This window comes from Nannobrachium achirus, assembly GCF_963921795.1.
Source record: "Nannobrachium achirus genome assembly, chromosome: 12".
Taxonomy (NCBI): Eukaryota; Metazoa; Chordata; class Actinopteri; order Myctophiformes; family Myctophidae; genus Nannobrachium; species Nannobrachium achirus.
Window position 1 is genome coordinate 56,311,272 of NC_137832.1, and position 19,638 is coordinate 56,330,909.

General features: G+C 43.0%; 1 long non-coding RNA gene across 1 annotated transcript; it reads right to left on the minus strand.

The window, feature by feature from the left end:
* Nucleotides 1–9,220: 9,220 nt before the first annotated feature.
* LOC308295213 lies at nt 9,221–11,332 on the minus strand. The gene is made up of 2 exons (XR_013962563.1): nt 11,286–11,332; nt 9,221–9,318 (listed from the first exon to the last, which is right to left on the minus strand). It is a non-coding gene; the product is annotated as an uncharacterized lncRNA (long non-coding RNA).
* Nucleotides 11,333–19,638: the final 8,306 nt, after the last annotated feature.

Sequence of the window (19,638 nt, forward strand, 5' to 3'; positions counted from 1 at the left end):
TCCTTACTTCCTTCACAGGTCTTTATTGTAGCACAGTGGTCGCACACCTTTTGAAATATCAAGGTGGACCCCCATAAGAGTGTACACATGGAACCAAATGGACCTTTTTATGGGTCCATTTGGTTCCATGTGGAGCTTGTAGATAACGTCACTGCCGTCACACCTCGTATCTTTAAGTTTCAAATGTGTATGTTTTTTTTTTCTCGTAAAAGCCCTGTTTCAGCATACTATTTAAAAAATGATTTAAACTAGTGAAACTAGCAGATCTACAAGCACACAATGCCTCACGGTGCGAGGCGTTGTGTGCTTGTAGATCGGCTATTTTCACTATTTTAATACAAAACGGTTTTGGACATGCAAGGTTTCCACCGGACAGCGACGATATGCTATCTATTATGTATTTGGTACACCCCAGACATTACTTATTTTCTATCAGTTACACACCCCATGAAGCCTTGAATTCATGGAGATATGTTTTGTTTTTGTCGCATTTCTAATAATTTGAGGACCGGCAGAAAGATGCTAATGTCTCCGGTAAGAGACTCCACCGGTCATCAAACGATTGGCTTAGGAATGCAACAAAAACTCATACAATCTTTTTATACAGGACTTTTCCTCGTAACACCGTCGTATTTCTATTTTACTTAAAGCAAACATTCAGAGCACTTTCTCCGCCACGGCCTGACACACCAAACTAAGCCACTCTGCTCTCTATGAAGTGCAAATGAGTCTATAATTAGATCATACACATGGGATGAAGTGGAGACTATTATCGAACAGCCAACAGGGGACCCAACGCCCCGAAACAATTTCCATATTTCCACTAATGCGTAAAAAAACAGAGAGATTATTGACTATTTTTGCCGCATAAACACATAGATGTGGTTGACTATGGAATTAGTACATCGTAATGGCTTTCACCTCTGGAGCCCTTCCAATGGAGAGAGAGATAGCCCATTAACTTCATTAGTTTGTGTGATGGTATGCACACACGCATCAGATGTTCTGCTATGGAATTGATGTTTAACGACTGTGTTTTGTTTTAATTACTGGCTGTACAGTGTGTGTGTGTGTGGGGGGGTGTTATGTACTCGGGCAGGCCATTAAGAATGGAACATTTAGCAGATATTTGTGGTAATTATTTAATTAAGGCACTGCGGCTTTGGCAACAACACAAAACATCCCCTGCGACACACTAGCATGCGTCCGGGGGGGTTTATCGGCTACTTGCACATTCAAGACCCTGCGCTACAGAAACCCCATGCCCCTATGGGCCTCATGGCTCTGAAACCGTCCATTCCAAGGCCTACTGACGGTGCTTTTGCTTTTTGACAACAAATTAAAACAAGTGAAGAAATACCACAGACTTAAGGATATGGATATCGTCACTGTCGGGCAGAAACCTTGTATCCTCCAGGCTTTAAATGTGTATTTTTCGTAAAGTAAAGCCCTGCCTCATCATACATGCAGGACCGTCGCACAAAACTAGCAGATCGACAAGGCGTTGTGTGCTTGTAGATAGTCTATTTTCACTATTTAAAAAAATATTTTTTGAAATGATATAAAAGATTTCCACCTGACAACAGTGATATGCACAATGGCAAGCAAGTGTGCATGTGCGTGCAGCTGCAAACTCTCACACGCGCACAAGCACGCTTGCACACACATTTGTATTATTACACTTTTTTTTTAATCAATCAGTACTGCAATGAAGAAATACTCTGATGCATGTCAAAGTCTCTTATTCAGAGTACAAGCACAAAAGTATTGGCATCAAAATACTTAAAGGACCAAAAGTAGAAAGTATACTCATTATGCAGAATGTTCCATTTCATATAGTTTACAAATGTCTAAAATGTATAATAATAGCTGAAGGTCTGAGGTGGTTGTGTTTTGTAACCATAATCAAAATCAACAAACTGACAAAGTCTTGTTTAATTGTAGTGGAGTAAAATGTACAACATTTGCCTCTGGAGTAAAAGTGCAAGTGTTGAAACTGGAAACACATTGGAAACACTCCAAGAAAGTAAAAGTACCTCAAAATTGCACTCAAGGACAGAAGTACTTGCGTAAATGTACCTATTCACTTTCCACCACTGACATTTTAGGATGGGAAAATGTATGATTGCCATCTCTCTCTCTCTCTCTCTCTCTCTCTCTCTCTCCCCCTCTCAGCAAGCTCTCTGAGTAACAGCAGGTACTGGAGAGATATGTCAGGACCAACTCGGAAAAATGTGATGTAGGCTATTGTGGGACACCGCTGCTACTGGGCCCTCTCCAGCGACTACAGGCCTGTCATGATTATTACATAATCGCCTGGTCGCAATTATTTTCGGCAGTGGCTCAGGAGAGATATGGAGTGGCAGTTTGGGAATCGGAAGGTTCTCGGGTTCGTTCCTGGGCATCCCCCTGTTTTACCGTGGAAAGTGTCCTTGAGCATGGCACACTGTCTGAACGAACCTCTAACTAATGAGCAGGTTGGTGCCCTACGTGGTTTCCTCTGCCATCTCTCTCTGTGTGTGTGTGTGTGTGTGTGTGTGTGTGTGTGTGTGTGTGTGTGTGTGTGTGTGTGTGTGTGTGTGTGTGTGTGTGTGTGTGTGTGTGTGTGTGTAACGCACATTGTAAAGCGCTTAATTTGGATAAAGGCACAATACAAATGCAATTTGCCATTCAAACATTTATCTGTATGATGTACTGGTATATCGACAACTAAAATAGCATGATGGCAACAACCCTACATGTGACACTCACTGCTACACAACACATCCATATACTAGTCTTTATTGTCTGCACAAGGATATTTGTCTTCACAATCTCTTAAAAAATAATAATAATAATAATACATAACCATATCACAAACAACATGGCACACTGCCCAACACCAAGACATACATAAGGTTCCCGCCACACACACACACGACACACAAAAAACAACATCCCATCGACGAGACACTTTGTTAAATGCTGCAATAGCTAAGGGGACAAAACTCCTGCTAAAATGAAGCTTTTTCCACTTCAAGGTTCTGTATTCGTCCTCCAGATGGCAAGAAGTGATGATCAGAGTAATTTGTTATTGTAAGTGTAAGCGTGTGATGGCCTTATTGCTCATAAGTGTGGGTGTGGGAAGTCCGATAATACATTAGCAAGACATAGGTGATACTGAAAAGTTGTTTTGTTAGACATGGACAATATAGTGAAAAAACATGGAAGGGAGAGATACAACAGAACTGGTTGAATAATAATTAATTTCGTATAGCAGAAGGTGAGGGGCATCAGATAATGATCTCAATTTACAGATTAGCCCACATGAAGTCTTTGCTGAAAATGTGTATGATAGATAGATAGATATGTGTTGATCAATTGTCTATTGTCCAAATTGAGTCCATGATAATGTGAAACTGTCAACCTGTTCTATTGTTTAACCATGAATGTCCAGTGTTGGTTGTTTTAATGACCAAGTTATTTTGTTTTGTCCATATTCAACTATAGTTGTCAGTACACCACTGTGTAAAATGAGAGATGGTATTCTGGAGGTCTGTACTGTAACACAGATACATATATCAACAGTGGTGTAAAGTAACCAAGTAGGCTACATTTATTCAAATACTGTGCAATGTTTACTTCTACTCCACTTCATCTCAGAGGCAATTGAAAACTTTCGTTACTAGTTACTTTGTAGATTTGGATTATTATTACAAAACATAAATTAACCACTTCAGCCCTATATACATTTCGGGCCATTTGAAAATAGACGATCCACAAGCTCACAATGCGCTCACAATGCATTGTGAGCTTGTAGATCTGCTATTTTCAAAAGATTTCTATGCATTTTAAACATTAACTGTATACAAGTACATTTTGTATTCTGGATTTTGTATTTCTACATTGCAGGTATTGATACCTTTACGTACGTAAAATATGTGAGTACTTTCACCGACCATGGCTGTGCGGTGCAGGCACGAGCACACATAGACATCAAAGGGGGCCCCTTCCCTTATATATCAGGCTGTAAAAAAGTGCCCTCTCCAGACCATGAATGCTATAGTGAAAATAATCACTATAGCTCACCAAATCAATATTTTCACCAAAAGATAGTTCAGCCCCTGCCTCTCTAACATTCTCTGCACGTCCCTGGTGCGGTGTGCCAGGTCACTGTGATTCCCTATAGAGGTGTTGTCACCTTGAAGCACACGCACACAGATGGTGGCACCAGGTGTCTCTTTTTTTTCCTGACACAAGTTCAGGTTCAAATGGAGTTTATTGCATCCTTTTCTCTTCAACCAAAATTAATAAATAACACCCTGGCGTTGCCACCTTGTTGTCCGTGTCACTCCCGTGTTGTCACCTTGTCATAATATGTCTCACCGCGGCATTTATGATTTCTTTTTACGCCGTGCTTGAGGGTGCAAGCAGGTCGGAATGGGTGGAGAAAAAGTGTCAGGTGTGATGTGTGATAGGAAAGCATCAGCGAGAATGAAAGGGAAGGCGTACAAGACGGTGGGTGGCTGATGAGACAAGCTATGTTCTATGGTTTAGAGACAGACAGATAGTTTAGAGCAGGGGTCGTCAACGTTTTCAGGCCGGGGACCCCTTAGCTGAGAGAGAGATGAAGCAGGGACCCCCCTCTACATATTGTATATGTGATGCAGGTTTTCATCAATTTCATAGATTCATAGACTTGTTTGACAGCACTGTCATCAGTCTGTTGGATTCGTGTTTTTAGTTAACTTGACCTTTCACTCTGTACTCGGTCTGCTCTTTTTTTTTTTACCTCTACACCAAACCTATTTGCCGAAAATAGCCGAGTGCGAGGCGTTGAGAGCTTGTAGATCAGCTATTTTTGGCTAAAGTTCTCTTCAGAATTGGGATGCGAGGGTGGCCCCCCTGTAGTAACTCTGAGGACCCCCTAGGGGTCCCGGACCCCCTGTTGAAGATCCCTGGTTTAAAGACAGACAGCTGTGTTCTATGGTTTAGAGACAGACAGCTGTGTTGGTTTAGAGTCACAACGAGGAAAAGACAGTAGGCTACGCAGAGCTAGAGCTAGCAGAGACTAACATGTCGAGGTTCTCTCTGGAAGTAACAAGGATACATAGCATCAGGATCGAATAACCTACAGTACATCAAGGGGGACACAGCGCATGTTAGATGTTTTGGAGATAAAGCCAGGAAGGCCATGACAGAGATGGCTTGGACATGTGAGGATAGTGAGTATATCACTATAGATAAGATAGGTCATCAATAATTATACTAATACAGTCCCCACCCATGGAGTGTTTTTGTCACTGTATATGTACTGTATACTGTATATTTTATACTTAAATGTGGTTCTCTACATTTACCCATCCTATAACAACTAGGACCAGTGAGCAGCCATTCGCTTGGGGAGCAATTAAGGGTTATAAGAGTCTTGCTCATGGGCCACACAATCAACACATTGCTGGCCTGTTCTGGAATCAAACCTGCAGCAACCTGGGCCTCTGGCTGCCTAACCACTGAGACAGCTATGGCCGCCCCATGTAAGTATGACATATAATACATTATTGATTTATAATTGATCCCTATTTTGGGCACATCATTATAGGTGAAAAGTAAAAAAAAAAAAATAGACAATCTATAAAGCTCACAGCACGGCACGGTTGTGAGCTTGTAGATCTGCTATTTTCAATTTTTCTTTGCATGACACCACTGTGCGACAAAGTACACAACACTTTAGCTTACTTAAGTAACACTTAACGCATGATTCCTCTGTGTAAAAACTTGCTTCTCGGTATCATGAAAAGCAATCAATAGAATAAGGACATAATATGCGAAAACCCCCCCAAAAAGGAACAGTTGCAGGCCCCTAGCTCAGTATGCATCAGGAAGACGTTCAAATGGTCTTTTTCCACCAGACAGAAGCTATAAGCCCCATTTGCTCCGTATGCCCTGTGGCGTGGCTAACAAAAGGCCACCCCATTCTAAGTGGGTACAAGACAACAGCCCCTACGAAACGCGTTGCCCCCTCCTCGTTAACCCCATTAACCGTCTGAAAACCGGGCATGGTTATCCCCAGGGGCGTCACAAGGTGGGGGAAAGTGGGACTGAGTTACTAGGGCCCAAGGTGGAGGGGCCTCAGTTATTTTATACTTTAGCTATTGAAAAATAGCAGATATACAAGCTCACAGCGTGGCACTCGTAGATCTGCTATTTTTGAAAAGTCATGAAAATGTATGCAAATCTTTGAATAGCCTATAAATTATTTATTTTTTAGCTAACATTTGTAACTCAAATTTTGCTTCTGGGGGGTCCCTGGAACTAAATATTTTGAGATGGGGGGTCCGTGGCCAACTATGAGCACCACTGACATAGAAACATAGGTTTTTCAAAAAACCTTAGAAGGATTTGAAATATACAAAGACTTGCACAAATTTCCCGATTTTTCAAAAATAGCAGATCTACAAGCACGCAGCGCTGCACTCGGTGCCGCGATGTGAGCTCGCACATCTGCTATTTTTCAATAGTTAAAGCACAAAATAACGCAGTGAATCCTTGTGTCCAGGGCCCAGAATTTGGTGCAACACCCATGGTTATCCCCGTCCCGACCGACCTGAATGTTCTTCCATCCTGCCCGGCCTGGAGGCACAGCCACTAAAAAACCCTCATTACTAATGCAGGAGAACACAAAAGCGCAGACAGATTTACCTGTCTCTCCACACCAGCGTATACGGGGGGAGAGATTTACCGACGGGGCCTACGGGCCTATTTTTGAAAACGCACAAAAGTACAAAATAAGCCAGAAGCAGCGGGTACTGTATGTTTTGTAATAATAATCTAAATCGGCAAAGGAACTAGTAACTAAAGCTGTCAAATAATTGTAGTGGAGTAAAAAGGTAGCAAGTATATTGAAAATGTGAAATAATCAAAGTAAAAGTCCTTCAGAGTTGTATACTTACACCTGCGCTTTACACCTGTATCTGCCCTGTTCTACATACAGATTTCTGTGCAAGTGCTGACATTTTTACCACTGAGCTAATATAGAGCCTGACTGCTTGCTCAGGGAAGTAATTGAATGTTGAGACTGTGTCAAAGGTGCTGTTGAAGCTATAAACACAGGATCTAAATGTCTCAATAGAAGATCAGGGAGCCGAAATACAACCACCCAGATTGTCTACATTTAATTGTACTAGTGAGACGCCTCAGGGCGTCATTAGTTTGACATCACAGTGCAGCCAGAGCGTGATGTCAGAGCGGCATACCCATTCTGGATAATGAAACTAGCAGATCTACAAGCGCAGAGTGTGTTGCAATGTGACATGCTGTGAGTTTGTAGATCTGCTATCTCCGCTATTTTCCTCCTGCTCTTTTTGAAAGGTTAGTGTTTATTAAGTGTCTGTGGGTTTTATTAAATATTGAACCAATGAAAATTAATCAACAAGAACTAAATAATAGCCACATTTTGGATCCATTGACACACAGGTTCCTCTCTTCCATTCCCTGAAAAGTAATGGATTGTTGGACATACGAGATTTCCATCCAACAGCGACGCTATACCATGTAAAGCAGATGAAAAACCAACCTCACCCAGTTTCCCAAAAAATACTTCATACAGGCGAAAAGACCTGAATAGAGGTGCATGGAAGAAAAGAAAAAAACCCTGCTTTAACTGTTAGAATATTGCTTTGCCTCCCTCCACAAAAAAAACGTTTTTAATATTTTGTCCTTGGATAATTATAGCCACAAGCAGAGGGTTAATTGGACTGAAATGGGTTATTCCGTTGAAGAGATGAGCTGTGGTGTGAGGGAACAATGGCCATGTAAAAAGCTATAAGCACAGCGAGGACTGCATTCATACGAGCAGTCCTTTTAACTCTGAGTCTGACATCCCATTTAAAGAACCTTATAATTCCTGAACTGTGGGCGGCAGGCAGGCAGGCTGGCAGGCAGCACACCAACCCAGCCAGCCCATTTCATTTTCACAAAGTTCCACTTAGCACATTTTCTTTAACTTGTATTGAATTGGTCACCTTTTATGACACTGTCGGACCCACATTTAAAACCAAGAAGCAGTGGTTTGTATACAGCAGAAAATAATGGTTTTCTATAGAGCAAAATATTCTAACAGAATGACTACTTTGATTAGAATAAACCTGAAGGTATCTTTAATACGCAGAAAAGGCATTTTCAGGTAGGTTGCCAGTGTCAGTCAATAAGGAGAGCAACCATTTATCCGCTTCAATATCATGTTCCATCAAATTGTCTGCTCACTGTCACCATCACTACCAATTGCACTTGTTTATCCTGTATTATGTCTCTCTCCTGATTACTCATTACTGTTACTGAACAAATTATATAAAACCGAATGACTGCCACTTTTGATTGGGCTGAACTTGATGAATATTGTGAGTACCCCATTACATTACATTGTATTGTCAAGAGGAAGGTGTGAGACATCAGACCCAACCATAGATGATTAAGGCTGCAACCAAAGCAAACCTGGGCTTCCAGAACACCTCAGCAGTACCACAGGCTGATGATCACCTCCATGCCATGACCCACTGATGAAGTCATTCCTTCAAAAGTATTCCAGACAAACTATTGATTGCATGAATTAACACTTTTCAGGTGGTCGACATTTCTCTACTATAAGTACTTTCTGTGTGATCTTGTGTAATATTTTGAGGTACGGATTTTCATGAGCTGTATGCCATAATCATAAATATCGAAACAAGAAACGTTTTACATTTCACTTTATGCACAATTAATCTATAAGAAAATAATTAGAATAGGTCTAAATTTGTTAGCAAATGCAAAATAAAGTCTCACCAAATGTGTCATTTTTGTTAAGCGTTTCCTTAACAATTAGCACAACATGCAAAAGGAAGCCAAACCTGTGTTCTGGCTGTCCTACATACAACTTAAAAGTTCAGGAAATTGCACATTTATGCTTTTATGATGAAATATTCCAAACCATTAGGGTTTATGCTTCTGAACAATATTCTATTGGTAGGTTAAACAATTCAAATACACTTCAAATGCAAAATAATTGATAACCGAAAATAGCCAATCTACAAGCTCACAACCCGTAGTGCTTGTAAATTAGCTTTTTTGTGCATGACATGTTTTCAGATAATAAATGCTGCTTTCTATGGAATCCAAATGACAGAAATCAGTCATGGTGACTGATAAATTCTAATCCACGTTGTCACATCATGCCAAAATAAAGACAAAGACTATTCCAACCTTAAGATTAAGACAACTTTATTTACAAACACACATAATGGATTCCCGTTCTTCTTAACGAAGATAACTCCAGTGGAGAAATGTGTTCCAGTTGAACACCTGCAGAGAAGGAAAGAGGAAGAAGAAAACATGCAATCAGAAGACTGATTGACCAGGTAAAGTACATAAATAAAAAAGCTAAACGTCACAGACCAATCCTAACCCCGCGCCACCATGAGGCAGATTCTTGCAAAACACATTTCTGGACACTGCTCCTACAAATTTGGCCCTACAATCATACAAAGCAGTACACAGTATCTCTAAAGTCATGTCATCAACATGGATCTGTCTCATTTCCCATATTTCCTCCTGATTGGCTACCATTGCCTTCTAAAGTTTGTGTATGCGACCTGACGGTCGCTTATCTCCAGATTTAGGGAGTCTTACTGGTTTTTATATGTATGTGAGATATAGAGATATATATATATATATATATATATATATATATATATATATATATATATATATATATATAATACTGCAACACAACTGACAATAAGACGGCACGTCGATCTGATGACAGAGGAAACCAATTTCGGAGTTGAACGCCAGGGCGAAGATAAATGTGACAACTGCGATTCATCCTTGGGCCACCCTTCTGATATACATCAATGTCTGTAATGTACTGTCACGTTCAACTTGCTAATGTGCATGGCATATCGCCGCAGTCAGGCAGAAACCTTGTATCTCCGCATTTCCAACTTGTTTTGTAAATGAATGGCCTACTTTGTCATACTACTATGTCCGCTGCAGGGTTAACGTCATACTTTAGTCATTTTAAAGGTTTTAGTTTTAGTCGACCAATACGATTTTAGTCTACTAAATATGCAGTCGATTTTATTGACAAAATGGCGTCTTAGTGCCCGATTTTACGCTTGGTTGCATGCTGACACCCGAGTTTATTACTGGTCTTTTAGTTCTACTGTATCTCTTCTCCACTAGTCCCTCCCTAACATTTTGATGATGAAATTGTCAATATATTTCGTCTTGAGTTTTAGTCATCATAGCTTAGTTTTTATTTTGTTTTGGCAAGGTAGTTGAAAAACTATTTTCGTCTTAGCTTTTGTCAAAATTAACTCCGGTCTGCTGCACTAAAGTAGCAAGAGGGAAAAAAACAGATATACAAGCTCAACGTGTCACGCCGTAACACTAGTAGACCAGCTCCCCCTACACAAAAGATTTTGAAAGTCAACGTGCCTATAAGTGAGCCTGTGGGTTTTATAAATATGGAACTAATGACAAGTATTAAGAGCTTGCGAATAAATAACTACATTTATCTATTGGAAACAGTTTTTGTATAGTTTCTTTCTTGTTATTGCTTTGGACATTCAAGTTTTCCAACCAAAAGCGACGATACCTAAACATAAAAATAAGTGCATTTTGGCTGTGGGTTCGAGACCGGATCCAGATTATCTTTGCTGCATGTCTGTCCCAAAAATTGCTAATAAATAAGTGCACTAAAATCCCATCTAACATTTGTTGGCATCTCAATCAGACATAAGGGTTATTTAATTGCAGGCTCTGCCAATTAACAGGCTACATGAGAGAAGTGTTCACATGATTCATCATTTTGACATTCAAATGAAAATCAGAGGGGGTGGATTAGATCACAGTTTCCCAGACACTGGGTCGGGTAGGTACACCCACATTTTGAACACTAAGATTTACACCCACATTTTGAACACTAAGAATTACAAGGCAGCGAGACATGTAGCTGTAGGCTACTTGAGGTGCTGTACCAGACAGTGTTCACAATTCATAATAGTCTTTGTCACATTGCCATTGAACAATGTTTGTTGTTCACGAAATCTCTCTTAAAGTGATCCAAATGATATTGTTGCAGCATACAGTATACGTTATCATGCTTGGGTGTGAGAAGGCCTTTTAACGCGTTAAAAATACTTTGGATATTCAAAGATAGCAGATATACAAGCTCATAGGGAGCTTGTAGATCTGCTATTTTTGAGAAATTGTGACAATGTTGTGCAAATGGTCTTAATGGGTTTAATAAGCCAGACAGAATGTACCTTGAAGAGGGCGCGTGCCCGCCGTCCCATTCTGGTCCACTTCACTTCTTCAGGATCTGGTGTCTGACCACGATGAAGGGGAACGCAAAGCCGCTGCCGAAGAACACCACCATCATGCCCAGGAGACGCCACTTGTTGTCCACCGAGAACGGCAGGTTCTGGGAGACAAACGCAACAGAAGAGGAGGACAGGAGTTATAATCTTTGAGTAGGAGGTTAGCTGGGAGAGAGTGGAGAGAGGTGCAGCATGCCAGCTTACTTTTAGGGTTGGAGTACTTTAACGATACCCGTTCCTTAACGATTCCTTCTCAAATCTCAATGGTCTTACGGAAACAGTTCCAAGCTTAATGAAACCGATTCCAAATTAACATAAGAGGACACCCAGATAAATATATTTTGTGCCAGGGACCACCATAAGTGTCCACATTTATATATATAAAAAAATCCATCTAAAAAGGTTCACAACGCACTGCAACAAATTGTGAGCATGTAGATCGCTTGGGGCTCAAGTATAAACTCAGGCATTGGCACCAAGGCTTGCCCACCTGCCACCAGCAGGTAAATAAAACTTTTGGGCAGGTGAAGTTTGCTTTCAGGTTGCCCGAGCGGGCAAGTGCTAATTTGAGAGGGGACACAACGGTCTATATTAAATCACAACACGAGATATCTGTCTAAACACCTGAACGTGGCCAGCACGCTCTGTCTTCTGGTCTGTGGAATGTAAAATAAGAGCACTGTTTGGTGTTTACCTATAATGTGCTGTTTTTACCGTTGCAACACTTAAAATGTAAACGAACAAGTGTGAAATCATTGACATATTCAATCATAGCTATGTAGGTATTTGGAAGTTCTGGGGTACAGTATGATTTCTTTTAAATCGCACAGCCCCAGAAAGTAAAGAAATAAGTTAAATTGAGCAGCAATTAAAATCTCACCCATCATGTTATAATCTAATGAACAATTTACCTTTCAGGCAAGTGGGCATGACCTTTGGACAAGTATAATATGCCTGTTTAGACCTTTAGTGTCAAATAGAGGTCTTCGGACCTGCCCGAGATCCGAAATTACCCGCGATCCGAACCGAACCGAGCCGGGTAACGGGGCCGTTTTCGAGCTTTTACCGCGGGGCGGGCCGGGGCCGGGGCCGTCTGCCCCGGTTCCCCGGGTATCTCCTGTTACCCGAGTGGAGCCGACTCAGCCGAGACAGGCCGAGATTGAAGTGAAAGTGAACGCAACAACTGCACCAAATAGATAACGCCACACGATGGCACTAAAGATGCAGCATGTAATCTGTTGCATTGGTTGTGAGAACTGAGAAGTAGAACTCACTCAGTCACAACAACACTGACTGTATCAGTTGGATTGTTATTATTATCAAAGATATTAACGTAACGTTTTGGTTAACGGTTTACAATGGAGTTGTCATTGCGTGTTGTCATGCTCTGCAGAGCAAAATGGACACTCAAAGCAGAAAGATATAATGAACAACACATGCGACAGAAAACGATAGCATTAGCATTGGCTAGCTAAAGAAGAAGGAATAAAAACATGGATTTATTTGTATTTACAAACTGTCCGCATTGACTTACTGGTCTGGGAAAAGATCATCTTTTGGCGAGAGCGAGAGGCACAGCGCCGCTGACAGCAACAGCAGCACCGTGGCGACGTTAGGTAAGAAATATGTCTGATACAACTCTTAATATAATAACGTTGGCATTCTTTCATTTCGGGGCGACAGGTTCGGGTCTCGGATCTCTCGTTCTGCTCGGGTATCGGATCCAATTTTTCTAATAACAGGCGGGGCCGTTCGGATCGGATCCATCACGTCTCGGGGCTGATCGGGTAACGGTTCTCAAATTCCAAATGATAGACGGGGCCATATGGGTCCGGGTCCATTTCCCCCGGGTCCTTTTGGGTTCGGGTAGTTCAAATTGGACCCGTGAAGACCTCTAGTGTCAAACCCTGAAACTGTTCCTCATTTTACTTTTAAACACCTTAAAATGTTACCCTTTTTTACTTTTAACACCCTCAATGGTTAGGGTCAATGGACCTCACTTTCAGAACCTCTGCTGTAGGCCAACAGTGAAAACAGTCTGATCATAACAGACATTAGTTTGTATTTAAGCACCATGTAATAATGCAGATTAAGGTGACCCCCTCGACTTTAATGATCCCTGGGTGGCCCCCAGACCACACATTGAGAACCACGTCCATTTGTCCAATGTCATTGTCCTCAGCTGACCCCAAACACTATCACATTAAGTTCTAGCACTGACCTCCCATGCCTGAAATTAATGCATTCACCCTTACTTAGGTTGTCAGCTCAATAATGTAATATACCTCAACTTCATAAGACATATTGTGGGTTTGTCGTCAAGTCTGACCCAAGACACCTGGGGTGGGGGTAGTAAATTACACCAGATTGCCATATTGCAATCAGGCTAACTGCTAACAGCTGAAGGCAGCCTCACGGAAACCAAAGGCGAAGTGGCTAACGTTAGCCGGCTAACATGCTAACCAGCAAGAAGACATTTAGTAGTTATTAAAATAAAACAAAAATAATTAACACAACACGCGTTATCACCGTTACTCAAACCACCGTCTTAATTATCTAGTGTCAATGACATTGACATTTTAACTAGCATTTATATGTGTTTGTTCAGTTATAAAACTATCATTACTAGCCTGGTTTATACTTCGGCCCCCGCGACGGTGTGGCGCGTCGGCAAAAACGGCCGATCTACAAGCTCACAATGCGTCGCCGTGCAAGGCGTTGTGAGCTTGTAGATCTGCCGTTTTTCCTCGGCACTGACGTCACACACACGGACATGACCTCCTCGGCTCCAAAGGCACAGGCCGCAGGCAGAACTACTACGGTTAATTCCATTACAAAACATTCATATCGGTGTTGTTTTACCTTGCCGGGTCCCTCGGCGTAGTGAGAGGAGCGCACGGCGGACGTGGTGAATCGTCGCACGGCCTGGCCTAGCATGGTTTCTGCTTTTATTTACTTCACGAGCGTTCAGAGCAGTGCAGTTGACAGAGCGACCTTCTTTTTACTGTGACTGAGAGAGGAGGAGCTGCCGCACGGACTTGTGGGGAAGGGGGATGACACGAGTGGGCCATGGGAAATGTAGTTTTCTTTTGCAAATTAGCAAAATAAAAAGAAAAAAAAGAAACAAGCCCCAAAAAAGCTTTATTTCTTGTGGTTTATTATTATAGATATATTATTCGTTCCCTTTATTGATGTACCTTGCTCTTTACTGTACTCTGTGTGTTCTTGGGCAGCTGATTTTTGGATAATAAAGGTATCTATCTATCTATCTATCTATCTATCTATCTATTCTAGGTGTTTATCCTTTTACTAGTTGATCTTGTACCAGTGAACTGTAGGCTACTGACATGAAACTGTACCTTTTCCTATGCAAACTTAAATAAATTCTTCAATCAATCAATCAATCAATCACTTAATTGGGGGGAAAGATGTTTTTGGGGGGAAATTCCTCTTTTTAAAACGTGGTAGCCTATTACCTAATATAATTTGGTTCTATTGATTTATATTCCTATTGATATGGATATGAATATGATATGAATGATCAAGTGAATAACAGATGACAATACAACACATTTGTGCGTTTTATAAGCCACACCTGCACATGGGTTTCGTTTTGATCTAGAAAAGTGACACACACACACACACACACACACACACACACACACACACACACACACACACACACACACACACACACACACACACACACTTTATGTGCAGTTATGGAGGGCAGGTTTGAAAGTAAAACTATAAGAGGGTTAGACAGTTAGAATGACCCCTTGCAATTATACTGTCATTATGCAAATTGTCACTATATCTGGCATCTCCATTTAACATCTTAAATTCCCCCCTCTTCATAAATGCATGCCCAAATACTCTCTCGTGCAACATTGTTGCAAAACAGTTGCAACATTGCCAATCTGTGTGTGAGTTTGTGACCAAATAATAACTACAATGGATCCATTGGAACACAGGTTATTTTATTTTATTTTTTCATTTCCTAAACAACAACAACAACAACAACACCACACACAAAAAAGTTTGGGACATGCAAGGTTTTCACAGAACAGCACCACAATACTACGTCTATGGCTGCTTTGATGGATGCGGGGTCAATCTACTAGACTGTGGAAATGACAGCGTCATTGAGATGATGGAGAGAGAGCCATCGCTCAACCACAACTGACCGGAATACCAAACACATAATGATGACTACCTAGCTATATAGATTTTGCCAGAGGAAGCTTGTTTTCCAAGACAATACATACTCTCATCCTCATATTGAGAATTTCATATTCTCATAATTTATTCAGAACTACATGTATAAGCTATCACACAGCAAGAATACATTGGTGTTTATTATTCTAAAAATATTGATGAACAGATTTGAACCACGGTTTCCTGTCCAAGTGCTACAATTTTAACCACTTCCTGATTGATATAAAGAGGAGAAATTGAACCTTGACCATCAGGTCAGAATTTGTATCAAACCAGAAACCGGTCCGTATCAAAGGTTGTGTCGAACCAGACAGCTACTGTGTCTCGATAAAAGATCAGGGAGACCAAATACAACCACCCGTATTGTTTCATTAACATACTCTACCATTCAGATTGGACAAAACCAACATGTTTATCACTAAAAGGTTAATTGGGACTTTGCTGAATGCTGACTAACCAATAGACTGTACAGTATATAAAAACAGCATTCACAGTTTTTTCGAGTGATCCATTTCTTCCATATAGTCCATAAGGCTGCAGTGACTACATGAAGCAGTGAAAAGTGCTCTTTGGCAGGACTGAGAAAGAGGCATTCATACAATAAAACACCTTCAATAAAGGAATTCCTAGAAGGAAAAAAAAGACTCTCATTTGACATTGACATTTTCATGTCAATGGCCTCACCTTGATGTCTTTATGCTGTGGACACCTTTTTTTCTTCTTTTTTTAAATAAATAATCCTAAAACATTTTCACGATTCTTAGCCTCCTGGTTGGTCCCTGACTGACCAACCAGCAGGCTCTATCTGCCTTGTCCCGCCCTGGTTCCGCCTTTTTTATGTTGAATTAGCTAAAACATATTTTTTGGAGAAATAAAAACATTTAAAAACATGCTGATTCACTATACTGCCACTGAGCAGCTCCAATTGACTGAAACAAAGTTTGAAATTAGAATTGAGCACACAGAATAACAATATGAAGCAACTGAATTAACATGGCAGTGGATGGAATGTCCCACTGAATGTCCCACCAAGACACAGCAACCAATGGGTGTGTAGAGGGGCAGGACAATGGGCGGGACTTGAAAAAGGGTGAATTCCGATTCATGTTGTAAAAACTGATTTTGATTCTATATTAACTAATTTAACCAATCCCCATCAGGGAGGGACCAGTGGGGACCCCGGACCACACTTTGAAATCCATTGATTTAGATAGGTTGACATTTAGACAGATGCTATGTTTGATGTTTTACGGTAACCTATAGTTACTTTGAAGCACTTAATTGTTTTCTTGGCACTTCACTTGACAACTTGTCTGTTCACTAGTAAAGACCACACCATCAAACAGAGACACACTTGGGTTGTATTTATTAAAATGTATTTGGAGAACATGGAGGCATGGAAATACGTTTAGAGGTAGAATGGGGAAAAAAAGAGGCCAGGGAGGTGCCTCGGGACAGGAAGGTGGCAACAACACCTGCTAAGTAAAGCGGCGACAACGCTTTGGTTAGGTGACAGGAAGGTGGCAACAACACCTGCTAAGTAAAGCGGCGACAACGCTTTGGTTAGGTGACAGGAAGGTCGGCTAGCGCCTTGGCTTAGTCGAGGGGAAGGCGGAACGCCTTTGCTTAGACGAGGGGAAGGCGGAACGCCTTTGCTTGGGTGACAGGGAGAAGGCGGAAACGCCTTTGCTTAGGTGACAGGACGGCGGCGGAACGCCGTGACTGTAGTGAGTGAATGGTTGCTGTTGTGGATGGGGGGATTGGCCGGGTTGGAGAGGAGTGAATGGTTTGATGGATGGTGGAATGAACCCAGTGAGTTAACGGGAGGGATTGTGATGTTTTAGCGAGGACGGGCATTGCTGAGTGGAGCGGAGAAGGCGGGGGGGGCTGAGTGCTCGGGGCACGAGCCCTGCGTAGTTTGGCTCTGGGGCTCTTGACAGCCTGTGTCTGGACGGCTTGTCTCTGGACAGCTTATGGCTGGGCCCGAACAGAGTCCCCCCTTTTGGAACTGGTATCTGTGGAAGGATGCAAATGAATGTTAGTTATCTGAGAAGGATGCGTGAGAAGGTTAGTTACTGTAGATAGGGAGGAGAATGGGGTGGAGGCGGGATGCGAGAAACTGAGCAGGGAAGTGCTGTGAGCACCGCCAGGTTTAAATACAGCGCTTGATTAACCTGGTAGGAGGAGATAAGGGAGGAGGTGTTATCAGTTAGACCTGTAGCAAGCGAGGTGGGGAGGAGAAAAGCAGGTTAGATTGGAGATGATTAGGGAAGAGAGAAGGTGGTTATCCGGTGTGGTCTATTCTCCTGAACCTTTGTTGTTCCAACATCATTTCACTAGTAAAGACCACACCATCAAACAGAGACACACTTGGGTTGTATTTATTAAAATGTATTTGGAGAACATGGAGGCATGGAAATACGTTTAGAGGTAGAATGGGGAAAAGAAGAGGCCAGGGAGGTGCCTCGGGACAGGAAGGTGGCAACAACACCTGCTAAGTAAAGCGGCGACAACGCTTTGGTTAGGTGACAGGAAGGTGGCAACAACACCTGCTAAGTAAAGCGGCGACAACGCTTTGGTTAGGTGACAGGAAGGTCGGCGAGCGCCTTGGCTTAGTCGAGGGGAAGGCGGAACGCCTTTGCTTAGACGAGGGGAAGGCGGAACGCCTTTGCTTGGGTGACAGGGAGAAGGCGGAAACGCCTTTGCTTAGGTGACAGGACGGCGGCGGAACGCCGTGACTGTAGTGAGTGAATGGTTGCTGTTGTGGATGGGGGGATTGGCCGGGTTGGAGAGGAGTGAATGGTTTGATGGATGGTGGAATGAACCCAGTGAGTTAACGGGAGGGATTGTGATGTTTTAGCGAGGACGGGCATTGCTGAGTGGAGCGGAGAAGGCGGGGGGGGCTGAGTGCTCGGGGCACGAGCCCTGGGTAGTTTGGCTCTGGGGCTCTTGACAGCCTGTGTCTGGACGGCTTGTCTCTGGACAGCTTATGGCTGGGCCCGAACAGAGTCCCCAAAAAGGAGCCGTGATTTATGGACGAGCACTGAGTGAGCTTGGCGGAGGTCGTGGGCATTAGAGCGAATGTACGTGTGAATGGGGAGTGAGGAGGAACTGCCTTGTTAATTATCTCTACGGTGGTTTGGTTGACTGAGTGGATGAGGACAGAGCGGCTGGTCCATTCTGAACCCCAAGGGAAGCCGCTACAATGAATAGTGCTCCGTTCGTCGGCTGCTTAAGGGTTTTGGTGGGGTTGTGTGGGGGCATGCGACAAGGGAATGGGCTCCGCCGCAAGAGGAGCACACGTGCAACAATTTACATGCGGACGATTTACAGCCCTGGTCATTAAAATTGTTGCACAGCATTTTTGACCCGACGAAGAGCACGGGGCGGCCTCGACGGTCCCTGTCCTGGGAGGAGGCTGGGGAGGTGGTGGGACTTTGGGTTGGGGACCTAGCTGGGGGGGTCATGGGCTGTGGGAATTGTGTGTGGGTCTGTGGTACCTGGTGGGACGATGGCCGGGTGGATGAAGTGGGGGCTGTGGGGCGGGAGGTGGCGAGGACGCAAGCTGAGGTGGGGTGGGCCGGGCAGCTGCACAGTTCGCAGGCGACGGCAGTTCTGCCGGCAAAGAGCCGGCAGTACATCTCGGAGTCCAGTGCGCCCCAGTAGGTCAGCTGGTTTGACTGCTGGAGTCGAGCTGCCGCCGTCGCTGCGAACTGCCTGTGGTAGTGATAAAAGAGGGCCCCCGGGAAGCGTAAGGCTAGGTCGATGATTATCTGCAAATAATCATTCAGCTCCTGCCTGCGGTGGGGGAAAACGGAACAAATGACGTTCCGGTAGAGGGAGAAAGCCAGGGCAAACTCTGTGGGGGAGAGAATGGTGGGGTTAGAGGAGGAATTGAGATCGCGGAGGGTGATGGACACCCCTCCGCAGTCTACGGTCCTGGCCTGGTGGGAAAAAGCAGAGGGTTTGATTAGTGCGGCTAAATCCACGTCCATACCCTGGAGGATCTGGTGGCGAAGGGTGTTTGACACCGGCATCGGGTTGGCGGAGATGGCCGACGGGGGTACGGGTACAGGCAGGG